This window comes from Hemiscyllium ocellatum, chromosome 2, assembly GCF_020745735.1.
Source record: "Hemiscyllium ocellatum isolate sHemOce1 chromosome 2, sHemOce1.pat.X.cur, whole genome shotgun sequence".
Lineage (NCBI taxonomy): Eukaryota > Metazoa > Chordata > Chondrichthyes > Orectolobiformes > Hemiscylliidae > Hemiscyllium > Hemiscyllium ocellatum.
The window spans coordinates 110011373-110025973 of NC_083402.1; the positions used below are offsets into that span (position 1 = coordinate 110011373).

At 40.8% G+C, this 14601-nt stretch overlaps 1 protein-coding gene across 4 annotated transcripts in view; it reads right to left on the minus strand.

Moving 5' to 3' along the window:
- The window catches only part of LOC132824506 (tyrosine-protein kinase JAK2-like), a 249526-nt gene extending 241237 nt beyond the window's left edge, over nucleotides 1–8289 (minus strand). For 3 of the 4 annotated variants that reach the window (XM_060839132.1, XM_060839103.1, XM_060839113.1), the window contains exon 1: nucleotides 7857–8289. The gene's annotated coding sequence lies outside the window, so the exon portion shown is untranslated. Of the gene's footprint in view, nucleotides 1–7434; nucleotides 7454–7856 lie in introns of those variants that run through there. The other variant, XM_060839123.1, reaches the window with a different exon arrangement.
- Between the last annotated feature and the right edge of the window lie 6312 nt (nucleotides 8290–14601).

Sequence of the window (14601 nt, forward strand, 5' to 3'; positions counted from 1 at the left end):
TTAGTTTCCCCATCGTGGCAACTTTGACAAAATGGTAGCACATCTGCGGTGCATTGAAATCCATTATAGGACACAAGACTGATGTTTCTAAAAAGGACATAGATACAATCAATTCAGAGTTAAAGCTCAAAACTGCTCTTCCATGTTACTGGGCTCAGTGTATAAGACAGAGTATGGAATGTTTCCCATGCTTTTGATTTTAGAGAATGCGAGGTAAATACAGTTGTTAGGACCATTTTTAAGTCAAATGCTTTTGGTGTGCTGACTGAAAACTTGTGTGTGCTTGCAATGTGCAGAGACCAAAGGCCCAAATTTCACTCAACATTGGACACAGGTCCTCAACTGACTAGGTCTGGCATTTTGAAGGTACCTATCAAGTCGACTGAAGCAGACATTCACTGCTTCCTCAATTAGTTTTGCCAGCAGCATACCTAACCAACTTTATTGCTGGGGAGAAAATTTAAAATCCTTGGAAAGTGAACATGGCAAAGTCTCAGAACATTTCAAGTAAAAATAGTGATATTATAAATTGTTTATGGCTTCAAAGAACCTGGTAAGCATTTTGCAAACTGTGGCTAGACTCACTGCCAAGTTGGCTTTGAAACAAATCTCATTAAATCGCTAACTTCTGACCACAATAAAACAAAATTTCCAGTACATATTGTATGAATAATCTTCAGTTAAGTAACACAATTCCTTCCCTCATTATAATAGTGAAGAAAAATGACCAATGGCAGCGGGTTCCATAAAATCGGGATGGCTATGAATGAGGTGAATACACTAATCACATTTATTTTCTCAAAGCCAGCAATATCTGGATTTGTATTCCATTTACTGCTGGGCGTGCCTTTGTGGCAGCCATGAAATTTGTTCGTATAGACTCTCATGTTGTTCTAACAGTTTTCCTTAATATGAACAATTATTGCACAGGCACAGGGTAGAATACCATTTGCTTCATAAACAAATTCTGAATCTTTTGATTTGCAATTTATTACTAATATTAAAAGGTCTTAAGGATTGGGTAAAAAGTATTTCCCATTATTTCTGATTGCAAAGTCTATTCATCCATTTTACCAAGCTATTTTTACATGACTTACATGTAATGATTGGGAAATAGAAATTCTGTACTGGAACTGAAAAGAATCGTCAACTCCCCAGTGACTCATGTTTTCCAGTGCATGGTAAGGTTGTACAGATGAAGGATTTTTCAGCTTTTATCTTTGATTTGTGCCATGCCAATAGATGTGGTGGTAGTGGTGGTGGCATGACAAATGGTCTTAACAACTGAGAATTAAATGACAAAATATTGGGCATGGTTTCCATTCGTAGACATATTCAGCAATCTGGGCTGATATTCCAGTGTGTTACGGAGGGATTACTGGATTGGCACTGCAGTCTTTCAGATGAAACATTACTGTCAGGCACAAGTGAAAAGATTTCAAAGACAGTATGTGGACAAAATAGCCTAGGAGTTATCCCACTGTAACACGGCCAATACCTATCCCGCAATCATGGGATCATGAAGTAATTATTGCATAGCAGCAGCTTGTGATGTGCAAATTGGCTGTTTTGTTTACGACAATGTAGTCACTGTTGAAACGTAACATACTCCATTTGCTGTGAAGTGCTTTGAAATGTTTGGGGGTTGTGAATGGCACTTCATAAAATTCAAATCTCAATTTTTCTTCGTTTTGCATAACATCAGTGAAAATTCGCTATTTTTCAGCATGTATGTGTGTCTGAGTAGAATCAGAGACAACCAATGATCTTGTAAAATCTGGATTCACTGGTCCACCTGAGTGGTGAAGCAAGATATATTCAAGCCTTCAGTGTGATGCTTCCTTGCCGAGTTAGGCCACCAAAATTGGTTGCCAAATTTTACTTGCTATTTCAGGAATAAGACACGGCCATGGCACACTACTGAACAGGGAATTAACACCGTCAAGGCAGCAAATAGAGAAAAATGAAAGCTGGTGCAAAAAAAAGTACACACAGTCTCCAATGGGGTTAAAATTGGCACTGTATTTACTTTTTTTCCTAAAATGTACCACCGCAGAATGAAATTATTTTCTAACTTATGCAAATATTATACTCTAGAAAAACAAATAGAACTTCACACGCCAGCATATAATATTTAACTTTGTATATAACAAGCATACTACCTAATTTATAGGACTCTTGTGATGCAGTGGTAGTCTCCCTGTTGCTGAGCCAGGAGGCCTCAGTTCCAGTCCTACCTGCTCCAGAGGTTTGTCATAACACATCTGAACAAGTTGATTAGATATATCCACAACTACATTCAGAGTTAAGCTTCCTCTGTTCAGAAGTTTCTACCACATCTTTTATTTTCTCACTTGAACCACCCTTCACGGGCCACCATATATTGGGAGCAGCAACAGAGCTCACTTCATGGAGCTATTTTTCCTGACTAAACACATTTTCTGTTGGGTCAGACCCACTTTCTCTCAAAGTCATCTACATCTATTGCAGTTGCTCCATACTAGAGCTTGTGAATTTTTTTCACCACAATTTGAATTTTTTTCATGTATGTTCAAGAATATTTTTCCTTGGCAATGGTTACTGGATGTCTGGTGTGCCTTCACAATCTCCCATGCTTCCATTTTCATAAAGAGGAAATAAGCAATCGGAATAGGAATCAGCCTATTTCTCCATAAAATCAAAAAGGTCATGGCCAATTAGATTACTCTAGTGTCTCCCCTACAAACTGCTTTGATATTCAAAAATCTGAAAAATTAATTCTTTACAAAAAAAAAGGTATTCAACGATTCAGCATCTACTGCACTCTCGGGAACAGAATTTCAAAGATTAATGACCCTTTCACAAAATATACCCCTCATTTTTGTCTCAAATGGGAGCGCACTTACTTTGAAACTTTCTCTCGTCTGAACAGCAATGTAGCTCCCTCTCATGCTCAGCATTATCAGATTATCTTCTGCTACTCATAATATGACCAACAGTTTCACCGTAGCCAAAGCCCCCTGCCTGTTGTAAAAAGAGAATTCTGATCTGGGATACGCTTGCTTAGTCTTCCACTGCAGTAACCTCCACTAGCACTTTTGCATCCAAATATAGTAAATAATAACCTGTCCGTCTACCTGCTTTCTCATCATTCAAGACCCTAAATACTTATCCTTGAACACAAAGCAGAAGACCATTTTGCCAAACACCTGCCTTCCGTTCTCGAGTGTGACTGTGCACTTGACGAGTCTCCATTTTAACTTCCTGTTCCATCCCACTGAGACCTCACTAGATTTAGTTTCCCAGACTGTTCCAACAAGGAACAACACATTTTTATTCTGCTGGGGATTTTGAACTCCAATTTTAAGGGTCACTTATAGTAAATTCTGATCTCAGGTGTAATTAATACACATATGACCTCATAAATCACCTTAACTTCACAACTTTCACGTTTTTTTATCCCTGTATGGCTCTATTCAACACTTTATGACCATTTACATGCATTTTCATCCATTCTATGGTCACATTTTTGACAGATCACTGTCCTTCAACCCTATTAAATGACACATCTTTACAATGTCAGTCTGTCTAAAACTAAAATGCACTTATTTTCTTTGCCAGAGTCTTTGGGTAACTTCAAATATCCATTATTTTCTGTTTCTCTTTTAGAATGTCAGCATTTGCAGTGTTACAAAAGCGTTTATACAGATTCAATTCGGAGTTAGACCCTTGAAGCTATCAGACAGACAGACAGAGACAGTCTTTAACTCCTTCAATCTTGGGTTGGTATCAAAACAGCCATTGCACTCCAACTCTTTCAAAGTTTATCACGCAAGTATCAAATTTCAAAAAAGTATCTCTGGAATTCATGTTAAATCTCTCATACATCAACAACTCTTACATTTCCAGAACATCTCACAGAGATTATCAAAAACTCCTTCAATAACTTTACAATGGAAAGTAGAGACTACACTCTTGTAGCTGAAACACTGGAGACTGCTTGCATTATCAAACTACTGTCAAGCTAAGAATCTGATTGTAGTCAAGTATTAATTTTTAAATAAAACAGTTTAATTATCCTATTATAGTAAGGTTCTTCTCAAATTGCATAATACACGAACATTAACTATTTGTAAAAATTTGCTTCTGTTAGAAGTAAAATCCTTGAAATTCACAACAGGAAAAGTCTGTACCAAATACCTTTAAACAGAAACATATTCCTCCACAAATTAAATGCAATTTGAGGAAAAAAAACTCCACCGACTACAGGTTTTCACAATGACACCTTGCTGAACAATCTGTGTCAGTGAATGTAATAATTCAGCTCATAATTAAAAAAGGTATTTCTGCAAAAAGTTGCACTATTGAAAATAATTACAGGTTCTAGAGTTCTATTTACAACATAAGGATATTGAGATAGTTGATACTGCTTCTGAAATTGTTTTTTCTTGGTGAGTACAGAGGAAAGCAATACATTTCACTTTCCTGAACATAGTTTTGTGTTCAATAATCTAGCATTCACAAGAATGTAAATTGAATACATTCTAATTTTGTTAATCAAAAGCATGTGGGCTTTGTTGACCATCCCTATTTGCCATTGAGAAGATGGTGGTAAGCTTTCTGGAACCGCTGCTGTCCTTGGGGTGTAGACATATTCTGCAGTTGGGAAGAAGGATCCAGGATTTTGATCTAAAACAGTAAAGGAACAGCGATTGCATTCCATGTCAGAACGTTTTGAGGCTTGGAGGGAAATTTGCAAATAGTGATATTTACTGATCTGCTGTTCATGTCCTTCTAGGTAGTACAGATCATGAGTTTGGAACCTGGGCAAATTACAGAAATGTCTCTTGTCAAAAGGTACACATTTCTGCAGGTGAAATGAGTGAACATTGGAACTCTACTACTGTCAATGAAGCAAGCTATTTTGTCTTGAATGGTGTTAAAATAGCTGCACTCATCCAGACAAGTGGAGAGTACTCAATCACATTTGTGATCTGGGTCTTGTAGAGTACAGGAATTGGGGAGACAGGAAGCGAATTACTCATCACAGAAATTCCAACTCATTAATCTGCTCTTATTATTACAGTATAACTTATCTAAATCAGCTCTTGGTCAATGGTAAATCCCAGATATTAATAAAGTGGAATTTAGTGACAGTAACACAATAGAATGTCAATTCTCATTTGCTGGAAATGGTTAGTGCCTGATACTTGTCTGGCACAAAATATTACTTGCCACTTATCAGCCCACTCCTGCCTATTATCCAGGTCTTACTACCTATGGACACAGACTGCTTCAGTCACTGTGAATGGTGATGAACATTGTGCGATGATCTTGTGACTCAGCGGTAGCATCTCTACCTCTGTGTCAGATCAGCCTGGCCCAAGATCCACTACAGAATATGATGTTCACAGAGCTTTGTCAGAACAAATACAAACAGACAGTTCGATTTTATTTACAAAGTGCCTTGGCTCCTGTCTCACTGACTATCTTTGATCAGAATAGACATTATAATCAATAAATAGCACATAGTTTTATTACTAAACAGTTGATTTCCAATTAACTACTTTATCATAATTAAGTTGGTTCTATGATGTCATTCAGAAAAATTTACTTTACATTCTTCCCTATAAAAATGTTGCAAGTCGAGATGAAGTCCTAATCTCACAAGGCTTTAGTTACATTGCATGGCTTGGATTCATTCTAAAGTATTTTTTGTACAGAAACGTAACATGTGCAGCATAAACTGCTGATAAAGTCTTATCAGAGAAGTTTCAGCTGTCAATTTTCAGTAGAACATGTTGTGCCAGCCAGATCAAAAACCTACAGGATAACAGTCATTGTAGTTGACTACATTCCAGGTTTATGGACTAACTCAGTGTAGGATGCCACGAACTGCATGTTCTGCAACCCTTATCTTTTGTTGAAAGGTATGTTTAATTGAAGTGGCTCAAAATTTTGATTTGTTCTACAGTCAACAAAAATTGCAGTCCGCTGCAAAAGTCCTAGTGGATGTTGATGAAACATCACAATCATGTTCAACAATCCAAACAGGTGATTGCTTTTAATTTGCACAGGTTTTTTTTCCCTTGGAAAAAGGTAATAATAAGTATTTGCAGTGCAATTTTTATGTCAATTGGTACCAGCATTTGCTGATAATCCACTGCTAGGATTCACATTCCCTCAAACCAAAAGGTTTTGATTTGTGAAATTTTAACAAGGGAACACCGATTGGCATAATAATTGATGTACTTAATGTAGTATGTTGTTATTTTAAAACATTCATTTGACTACAAGATGGATTTTTGGTACAAATACAACTTCCAAGAAACATGAAAAATTTTATCAGAAACACTATAATTAGCAGAAGTACCACATGCACTCGATTTTTAGGTTCAGGGGAATTTATAGATAGGATAAGAGACCAGAAGGTAAAGTTCCACATGGTTATATTCAGTTTAATAGCTCCTATTACTTGTCCCTCATCCTCAGTCCACCGCAACAAAGTGAAATATGGAACTTATAAATTGGCATATGGTAAACCACTTGGATCGAGATCACCAAATGGCTGCCAACAGCATTTCTGTCCTTTGTATGCAATCAGCACGCAATGCAGGGGAGATTCACCACAGTGACATTTGGCATGACTGACTTCAGTTAACTGGAGAAAAGCTTAGACTGTTCTATTCAGAACATGGTTAAGCGATGAAGCAATTAAGGTCTTCTGTTATGCAGGTGGTAGGTGACAAAGAGTTCAATATAGCAAATACAACTGTATCCTCCAGCGGATGAGTTAATAGCCAAAAATTATAGACTTAAAAGTTAATTGCCAAGACCTATGAGAGATGAAGATAATATTCCCCCACCACCCCCCCCCCTTACATTTGAGAAGGTCCACCTGACAAAATGGTATAAGATGATTCAAAAACCTACAGGATATATGCTTGAAAGTGCTTGGGTTCCATGGGCTTAGGGAAAAGAGCAGAAGTGCAGGACTAACTCGTTCTTTCAAAGGTGTGGCACAGGTGATGGGACAAAAGGCCTCTTCATGGTCACACACTAATCTGATGGATATAAATAAGAAAACATTCCTTTTGGTTTCAGACAACCGTTAATAGCTTTTGCAAGTTTGAAGAGAGTCCTAAGAAGGCAGAATATTTGGAGTGGTTCCTGAGGTGAACCTCCAGTTAAAAAATGCTTGTTAAAACAAAATCACTGCTGTAACCAGTCCAGGCCCTAAGATATAGCCACTGTTTTGTTTTCCAGAACTCAAAGTTTTCATTTCTCCCTGGAAAATCCCCTCGGAAAATCCCCCTCAAAATACAGTCAGCTGAACACAACCCCAGAGGAGTGATGACAGAAGAACTAGTGCCATTTACAGTTAGATCTTTCAACTAGTGGAGAACAAATCTGAATGCTATGGGAAGCATTACAAAAAAAAAATCCGAACCATACCTCCGCCACAATTACCCTGAATCCGCTCAACGACTTCATGAGAAACCATAGTTCCAATTGGGGACTCAACCCAAATACGTACAAGGTGACAGCGCAACACTTGAAACTAAAGTTATGTTGCAAAATACCAGTTCGTTGTAATAACAACAAAAATAAAATGAAAGCATCGCGATCATTCCAAATTCAAACTAGAGCTGGTTAGAATCAAGTATGTTGGTATTTTGAACAAAAGTGGACATTTCCAGAGGTGAAGTTTGAGATGAAAATGTCGGAGAAGGCCTCGCTGGTGAAACCATCCAGTCCAGTAAAACCTACACCATCTGGTTAGAAGAACACACAAATAAGATGAGGCTCGAGTCGGATTGCCCAAAGCAGTTCAATATGTGGGAAAGGAGTACAGTAATTGGAAAGCCAACACTTACTGGGTCGCTGCTGATCACTTCGTACTGCCTCCACACCGCTTTCAGAGTTAAATCTTCAACAATGTCACGCAACAACACAAAAATAAAGAGGCGAAGCTGCGTCCGTCACAAGGAAGGGAATCAAAATACTTATATGCGACTTTATTTCCTGGTTATACAGCCGCTGCTCGCGGTGGGGGGGCTTCTTCACTTGGCTCGGTACAAAACTCGGATTGGGGCGGAAGCCGCAAACGAACAGGGCAGAAAGTCAAAGACATTTGCTGCAACTTCACCCTCTCTGCTCTCTTCTCCCCTTCACTCCAACCCTGCTCAAATTTACTGCTTCCTCCGAGGCATAAACCCACAAAAGTTTACAATTAAACCAGAGAAGGGAGAGAGAGAAAACAAAACCGATTCTCCTTCACCCGGAACTAGTCTGCAAAACAGCAGACGGATCAATGGTTGGTGTCTGTCTCGTTTCCAGTTCCATAGCCTATTGCAAAGCACAATCCCCACATTTATATCCTCACCCAGCAGATGTCAGAGCAGCACGGTGTCAACAATTGGTGAAGTGCATTCAGTTACCGAACTGACAATGCCAGTGCACAAACACCCGTTGTTGGCGTCAATGCAAGCAATACAATTACAAAGTAGATGATCAGGGCAGTTCACAGAACTGGGCTATTACAACGCAGTTGAGCAAGTTAAAGTCTTTGTATACTGTAACCTTTCAAGATTTTTTTTTGTTTCCTTCATGTGTTCTTGGGATATGGTTGACAACCTTAAAATTGTACTCATATTTCATTCCTAATTCATCTGAGAAACTGGAAGTTGCTAATCACATAATGAACTTCTGTAGTTCTGTGGTCTTCTAATAATGGTGTTAGGTAAGGAATTCCAGGACAGTGACAAATCATCAATTATAAATGAATGGTGATATATGTCCACAGCACTGAGGTGATTTCCAGAATTTGGAGGTAATGATGCTGTTTTTCTTGTCAGTAGCAGACAAGTCCTGCTGAATTATTTCAGTAAATTACAATAATGCATCCCATCCACCCCAGCATTGTGGACTTCTACTTGCCCTTCTAAGGATGACCAATACATGTAGGTTTTGCTGGTTACAAACTCACTCCAAAAACAGATAAAAAAATCATAAGGGAATCTTGTTACACTAATTCAGCGAATAGGGTGATGTTGAGTATTTATCCAATTTCCTTTTGAAGGCTACAATTGAATCAGTATCCACTAGTCAGTAAAGCTGCACATTCCAAAATCAAACCATTTGTTGTATTTTTAAAAAGGATAAGTAGGTTTGCATCCGTTACAAATCATCTTAAATGTTAACCCTCTGGTTGCCGACTATTCAGCCAGTGGAACCAATTTACTGACTTACTTTGTCTACATTTCATAATTTTAAACATCTGACTCCAGCTTCTTTGGTCAAAACATAAAACTACAATCCCCCATTCTCAGAGAATTTGAATAAACTTCTTCTGTTTGCTGATTGGCAAATAATTCCTAAAGCATGATGCCCAGGATTGAACACAATACTCCAACTGGTGCTGAGCTAAAATTTTAGAGAAATTTTTAAGCGCTCTTACTTTATACCTCTATTTAGGAATACAAGGCTTCCTGATATTAATATTCCTACTATGTTTGTCTCTCAACAAGGTAAATATGATCAGTCAAATCTTTTGCCATCTTTAAACCTCAACTAGAAGAAATTCAGATTATTAGAGGAACTTAGTCAACTTTACTAGCAATGATATGTCATCTCCGCCACCTGCATCCTGCCCTGGAGTTTTCAAACCAGGAAAATTATCTTAAGGTAGAAGAGATCTCCAGGTTTACCAATATCAGCACTTCAAATCCTAATTTAAGATATTGTAGTCCAAATGCGGGGACAGGAGGAAATAAATGAGATTACAACTTCCTTACACTTGCTTTTGCACATTTATTTCAAGCATCACTTCAAAATTACATGATACTTATATTCATATAAATTACAGGTAACTATTTGAAATGATTAATTTAGAGGGCTACAGAGAATGGGACTGGCTGGGTAGCTGTTTTGGGAGCTGGTACAGACACAATGGGTCAAGTGGCCTCCTTTTATCATGTAAAATTCTATGAATGTATGAAAATAATGAATATCATGTCATAAAATATCAAATATATTTATAATATAGCTGTTTTTCTTTAATTTTGGGCAATGTTTAAATTCGAGTAAAAAGTGAGGTCTGCAGATGCTGGAGATCAGAGCTGGAAATGTGTTGCTGGTTAAAGCACAGCAGGTCAGGCAGCATCCAAGGAACAGGAAATTCGACATTTCGGGCCAGAGCCCTTCATCAGGAATAAGGAGAATGTGCCAGGCAGGCTAAGATAAAAGGTAGGGAGGAGGGACTTGGGGGAGGGGCGATGGAGATGTGATAGGTGGAATGAGGTCAAGGTGAGGGTGATTGGTTGGAGTGGGGTGGGGGCGGAGAGGTCAGGAAGAAGATTGCAGGTTAGGAGGTTGGTACTGAGTTGAGGGAACCTACTGAGACAAGGTGGGGGGAGGGGAAATGAGGAAACTGGAGAAATCTGAGTTCATTCCTTGTGGTTGGAGGGTTCCCAGGCGGAAGATGAGGCGCTCCTCCTCCAGCCGTCGTGTTGTTATGTTCTGCCGATGGAGGAATCCAAGGACCTGCATGTCCTCAGTGGAGTGGGAGGGAGAGTTAAAGTGTTGAGCCACGGGGTGGTTGGGTTGGTTGGTCCGGGCGTCCCAGAGGTGTTCTCTGAAGCGTTCCGCAAGTAGGCGGTCCGTCTCCCCTATGCAGAGGAGGCCACATCGGGTGCAGCGGTTGCAATAGATGATGTGTGTGGAGGTGCAGGTGAACTTGTGGCGGATATGGAAGGATCCCTTGGGGCCTTGGAGGGAAGTGAGGGAGGAGGTGTGGGCGCAAGTTTTACATTTCCTGCGGTTGCAGGGGAAGGTGCCGGGAGTGGAGGTTGGGTTGGTGGGGGATGTGGACCTGACGAGGGAGTCACGAAGGCAGTGGTCTTTGCGGAACGCTGATAGTGGAGGGGAAGAAAATATATCCCTGGTGGTGGGGTCCATTTGGAGGTGGCGGAAATGACGGCGGATGATACGCTGTATGCGGAGGTTGGTGGGGTGGTAGGTGAGAACCAGTGGGATTCTGTCTTGGTGGCGGTTGGAGGAGCGGGGCTCAAGGGTGGAGGATCGGGAAGTGGAGGAGATGCGGTGGAGGGCCTCGTCGATCATGTCTGGGGGGAATCTGCGGTCCTTGAAGAAGGAGGCCATCTGGGCTGTACGGTATTGGAACTGGTCCTCCTGGGAGCAGATGCGGCGGAGACGAAGGAATTGGGAATATGGGATGGAGTTTTTACAGGGGGCAGTGTGGGAGGAGGTGTAGTCCAGGTAGCTGTGGGAGTCAGTCGGTTTCCGCCTGACTCGTCTCCGCCGCACCCCCAATTCCTTCATCTCCGCCGCATGTGCTCCCAGGAGGACCAGTTCCAATACTGTACAGCCCAGATGGCCTCCTTCTTCAAGGACCGCTGATTCCCCCCAGACGTGATCGACGATGCCCTCCACCGCATCTCCTCCACTTCCTGCTCCTCCGGCCTTGAGCCCTGCTCCTCCAACCGCCACCAAGACAGAACCCCACTGGTTCTCACCTACCACCCCACCAACCTCCGCATACAGCGTATCATCCGCTGTCATTTCCGCCACCTCCAAACAGACCCCACCACCAGGGATATATTTTCTTCCCCTCCACTATCAGCGTTCCGCAAAGACCACTCCCTTCGTGACTCCCTCGTCAGGTCCACACCCCCCACCAACCCAACCTCCACTCCCGGCACCTTCCCCTGCAACCGCAGGAAATGTAAAACTTGCGCCCACACCTCCTCCCTCACTTCCCTCCAAGGCCCCAAGGGATCCTTCCATATCCGCCACAAGTTCACCTGTACCTCCACACACATCATCTATTGCATCCGCTGCACCCGATGTGGCCTCCTCTACATAGGGGAGACGGGCCGCCTACTTGCGGAACGCTTCAGAGAACACCTCTAGGACGCCCGGACCAACCAACCCAACCACCCCGTGGCTCAACACTTTAACTCTCCCTCCCACTCCACCGAGGGCATGCAGGTCCTTGGACTCCTCCATCGGCAGAACATCACAACACGACGGCCTGAGGAGGAGCGCCTCATCTTCCGCCTGGGAACCCTCCAACCACAAGGAATGAACTCAGATTTCTCCAGTTTCCTCATTTCCCCTCCCCCCACCTTGTCTCAGTTGGTTCCCTCAACTCAGCACCGCCATCCTAACCTGCAATCTTCTTCCTGACCTCTCCGCCCCCACCCCACTCCAACCTATCACCCTCACCTTGACCTCCTTCCACCTATCACATCTCCATCGCCCCTCCCCCAAGTCCCTCCTCCCTACCTTTTATCTTAGCCTGCCTGGCACATTCTCCTCATTCCTGATGAAGGGCTCTGGCCCGAAATGTCGAATTTCCTGTTCCTTGGATGCTGCCTAACCTGCTGTGCTTTAACCAGCAACACAATGTTTAAATTCACCTGAATTAAGTAACTGTTGGAGGTTACATCAAGCATGTTCAAAGAAAACAATATTCACAATTCAGTATAATTTATTTGTATTCTGTTTGTCTCAATTTATCAAAAGGTGGAATTATATTGGAATTCAACACTTGAACTTCTTTAAAGATGGCTGCTCACTTACTCACTCTCTATTTTTATAAGTGTGATGGTATCTAATTTGTGTTCTAATAGTTTAAATAGGCTTTCATTGTCACTTGTTTATCTATATATATAAGCCCAATCAACATCTCCCTATAGCTCAAATCCTCCAACTCTGGCAACATCCTTGTAAATCTTTTCTTGAGAGAGAGTAATGAGTGGAAGCTACATGGCAATATTCAGGATTATCCAGGATATCAGAATGTGGGCATTATTAGCTGACAGTGTTCATAGTGCAGATGTTCACCTCTTCAGTTGTCTCCACATATCGGTTTGATTTGGTGGGTAGCCTACTTCTTCCCCATACACAGGAGACAGAATTGCTCTTCTCGCCTCACCAGTTCCAGCATCTCTTCCAGGGATGGAAAGAAGAACCAGGCATCTGCTTTCCCACATTTCCAATTATTATTCTTAGCATTGAAGTGTACAGCCAAACTGAATCTTGTTGGGAATCTTTTAAGAAGAGCACCTTCCATTCATGAAGTGAGTTATTTTAATGTGCAATAAATATTCTATGATTTGTTGGGGAAACCGAATAAGTTAGAAGTTAATACAGTGGTGGAGTTAAAGACTCACTGAAACACATAGGTTCATGACATATTGGCAGACTCACTCCTTTGCTGAAAGGGAGGGGTGGGAAGAACTAAATCTTTACCCTTTGTCTCATTCTTCCAAATATATCAACTGGATGGTTGACTGATTACAAGAGATGTTTGTCAAAATCCTGGAATTCCCTCCCTACTCGCATTGTGGATTTAGCTATAGCACATGGATTACAGAGGTTCAAGACCGTAGTTCATCACCACTTTCACAAGTGCAACTAAGAATGGGATAGTAAATGTTGGTCCAGCCAGTGATGTCCACATTTTTTGTGAATGAATGAACAAAAAAGTTACTGAGTTCAGTCTGTTGCCCAACAAAAATTCTCCTGCAAACTAGTTTCAGCTCGCTTGCTGAATGCTCAATGTGGAAAGAAATACTTTCTGATCTCTATTCTAACAATAGCTTATGCTTACAAATTATTTTTAAAGAAGTGAAACACAACAGGGAAATTCATATATTGCTGATTAGCTGCTAAGTAGGAAAGGGCAGAAAAGTTAAGTAATGTGACAAGTACAAGCCAAAGCCAAGACCTTTGAATGTAGAGGTAGGCATGGTAAGATTATGGAATTTAGTAAGAGCATTGCAAAAAGGAGGATGTGGCAGTTGGCCATCAGTAACAAACTCAAACCTGTTTCCTCTCATCTTCCGTCTTTCTTGTTTTAAAAGAGTTCCATTTTATTTATCTTCTTCAACTCACTTATTGTTTCAGACAATACTGAGGCTGAAGAGATATAGTTTGTAAACCAATCCTCAAAATGCTTTCCTCTGGAACCTGTGTAAGCCTCACTACTATCCTCTACATCACCTCTGATTCTTAATAATATTTTAGTTTATGGAATTTTGGAAACAAAAGAATACCACCTTCTGGTAAACGTTAGGAAATCCATACTCCTATCAGCATTGTATATTTTACAACCCCTGCATGGTATCTGTCGTGGCTGTGTCAACATGAACAATCTGGAGATATCTTCGGTAGATCAATTTACACTCATCCTTCTTAATAGTCTTAGTCTAAGTTACTGATATCAAATGGGGAAGGATATCTGCATAGAGCCTTTGGCAGAAGTGAGGCTCAATTCTTACAAACAGAACAGGTTTAGTAGATAATCTTAATAACTTGTTACATTAAATCCGAGTTCCATAAGAGACCTTTTTAAGTCCGCAGGCTATACTCAAGAGTATACTACTGTTAAATACATAAATACAGTAGACTAGAGTATTTATTCAAAAAAATACATTGGTTAGCTCATCCCAGGACCAATTATTTTGTGCCTGATAGGAAAAGCCTACATTGTCACCTTTTCAGGTGCTATATGCCTTAATCAACATATTCTGGATGTAAAAAATGAGGTCTGCAGATGCTGGAGATCACAGCTGCAAACGTGTTGCTGGTCAA